Here is a 2,930-nt window from a genome sequence, read left to right on the forward strand (position 1 = left end):
CAGCAACCATGATTAGTATGAGATACGAGAAGCAAGAGACTAAAATTACAGTCACTAAAAGGTGCTGGAAGCAGACCTTGAAAGACATCTGTGTATCTGTGTCGGTTGCGGTATTTAGAGGTATTAGGTATAAACACTGCCGTTCAGTCATAAATGATATGGGAACAATGATACAAGTACAAGAGTACAGGGTTATTGAGAAAATGTTGGTGCTGCATGCAAGAATTACAGGTTGTATTTTTACAGGAGACAGTACAAGATACATATTTGAGATGGAACAGGTGGCTTTAAGGTGCAAAAGTCATGTATTTTCTATTCCCCCAAAATACACTCATATCAAATACAGGATGCAAAAAGGGGACACCATGTAATTGGAAAACATACTGAACAAGTTGTGTTTTCTTGGAACCAATGCAGGATTTTGGGAATAGGCACATAATTTATGACTTGGGTAGAACACGGTGAAAGGATGTGACTGTAAGGAAGAGATGCTGAATGCAAAGCTGCCATTCAATATGCAGAGAAAGTGAAAAAAATGGTGATGCAGTAAGTAAGTAGATGCGGTACACCTGAGAAGGACTTTTGAAATGAATTATTATATAAGGAAGAATTGTTTGGATTCCAGGAGTGACGTTTAGATTGGTGCAGGATTTGGGGAACGAGGACGAAAAGAAGAATGTGTAAACAATTAAAAGGTTAGAATGCCCTCATCCCTCACTATAACGTGGTTCATCTTTCACAGTCTGGCTGATGTTCAGCATGCATATTTGTTCTGAATTTTGATCGACTAAACAGTCCCTGAGAGAGTAGTGAGGAAGAATATACATTTTGCCTCTTTGTTTGTATCCGGGTTGTAAGATGGCATTTTTATTACAGAATAATCCAGGCACAAAACAATGGTTGCATTCACAAAATGGCATACATCACTCTGATACTAAAAGTGTCAGAGGCAAATGAAAAAAGTATACAAATATGGGTGAATATAGGAATTATTACAACAGAAGAGATTGTTACAAAATAAAATAAAAATACACATTTACAGGCAACGCATAAAATAAAAATTTTTGTTAAACAAATCTGCGGGTCTGTAAAATGGTTTTCCTTCTTGATTTGAATGTATTGTTAAATATTTTACGTTCAATTATTGTCAAAATATATATTAGAAGAAAAAATCAAAAACTAAAAATCTACTTGACAGGTTTTCACCTCTCACGGATTCTCTTTGGAACCTAACCTCTACAATAAACAAGGCTTCATTGTACTAAAATCAGCCGATACAGAATGAAATAAGAGTGGAGAACTGGTGAAAAAAAATCAACATACAGCAATAAGAGAGTGGAATTGGGGCACTGGGAATGGTGCACAAAACGGGAATAATTTCATCATTCCTGGCACACCTCAACCGGAATCGTGGAATTTGTGCCAAAGTCTGCTTGTAGACTACAAAGGATGCAGCAAACGGGAGTGGGATTGGGATGGATTTTGCAACTTGGCGTGCTTCCCTGGAGAACAGACACCAATACAAAGAAGAATGGTGTAAAGAATAGGATTGTGTGAATTTGGGAATAAATATGAGATACTTGAATAAAACAAACACTATACAGCCAAGTGATTTTCAATGAATGGGGGGAACTAAACTGCAGTGTCTAGGAACGAATACATGTCGCTGACAAATGGCACAGGTTCCTCAAAATCCATAAAAGGAGGAGACGGAAAAGACGATCAGTGATTCGTGATGGAAGACAGTTGAATGATTGAAAAAAGCACCAAAAGGACACCAAGATTCGATGCAAGATACCTACAGGATCCTCCGAACAGTTGATGAATACTAAACCGGAGGTCCGTTACAAACAAGTCCACTCAAAATGGGAGCTGGTCTCTTTTTGTTGGGTTCATTGAGTAAGCGGATCACTTTCAGCACCACGGAGACCGGACAGCTCCCCCGCCGAGCAGGGCAGCTGTCCAACGCGCCTGACGCACTGAAGCGCGTTTGTCTTTTGGCTGTTTTTGCGCTTTTGGGTAAAACGTCAACGCATATTTTGTCGTTTAACGTGTAGCTCATGCGCGTGAATTATGGGAAATAATCGAATTCAGCGTTCGACGCGCACGCACAGACTGTCTGGCGTGAAGTTTATGCGGCCGGTGGCGCGTTTATGGCGAGCAGCAGGTGCACTCGACGTTTGCGCGCGCGCGCACATCCAACTTGCAGCTGTTTAACAACTACGGATCCACTTACTCGTCACTCTCGCGTTCTTCGTCTTCTCCGATACGTCATTTTCCGAGACCCGCTGCTCTGAGAAAAAAAAGCAACTCCGGTGTGTACCAGACGGCGGGGGAATGAGCGATTCCGCGTTGTTGCACCCCTCCTTAGGACCGTCAGCCCACCCCCCGCCTCCACAACAAGGGGGAAAGAAATCCTGTAAGGTGCTTGTCAAGGCTGGAGAGCTCCAAAAGCTTCACCGGCCGGATGGAGGAGTGAGGAAGAGGACTGAGGAAGCGGAGATTGAAGAGAGAGAGAGAGCGAAGGATACGAGATAGCGGGGGAGAGAGAGAGAGAGAGAGTGAGAGAGAGAGAGAGAGAGAGAGAGAGAGAGAGAGAGCGCGAGAGCGAGAGCGAGAGAGATAGAGCTACCTGATTCCCTCACCAACCTCAACTCTCCCTCACCAACGTTGCTCATTGGGTCAATAGGCGTGCATACGCACAGAAAAGGCGGCTTCCGAAAAAGAGTACTTTTTTTACCGGTTCCAAACGCGCAATTCCACTTGAATGCAAAGAGGCGACGCGTGCATGCACGCAAGAGAGCGCACGCACGTGACGCACGGACAACCCCATTTCTTAGTTGGTTTCTATATATTCAAAGGGAACACTCCGCGCAACTTTATCTTAGAAATACTTTGGAGTTTGTTTATTCATTTTCTGTGTAAAACTG

The 2,930-nt window shown here is 43.0% G+C and overlaps 1 protein-coding gene across 1 annotated transcript in view; it reads right to left on the minus strand.

The window, feature by feature from the left end:
• Positions 1-2,485, minus strand: part of cdh8 (cadherin 8) — a 228,626-nt gene extending 226,141 nt beyond the window's left edge. The window contains exon 1 of the mRNA XM_088333954.1: positions 2,237-2,485. The gene's annotated coding sequence lies outside the window, so the exon portion shown is untranslated. The remainder of the gene's footprint in view (positions 1-2,236) is intronic.
• Between the last annotated feature and the right edge of the window lie 445 nt (positions 2,486-2,930).

The sequence above is a fragment of the Urocampus carinirostris genome, chromosome 4 (assembly GCF_059441175.1).
Source record: "Urocampus carinirostris isolate Australia breed hairy pipefish chromosome 4, RoL_Ucar_1.0, whole genome shotgun sequence".
Classification (NCBI taxonomy): domain Eukaryota; kingdom Metazoa; phylum Chordata; class Actinopteri; order Syngnathiformes; family Syngnathidae; genus Urocampus; species Urocampus carinirostris.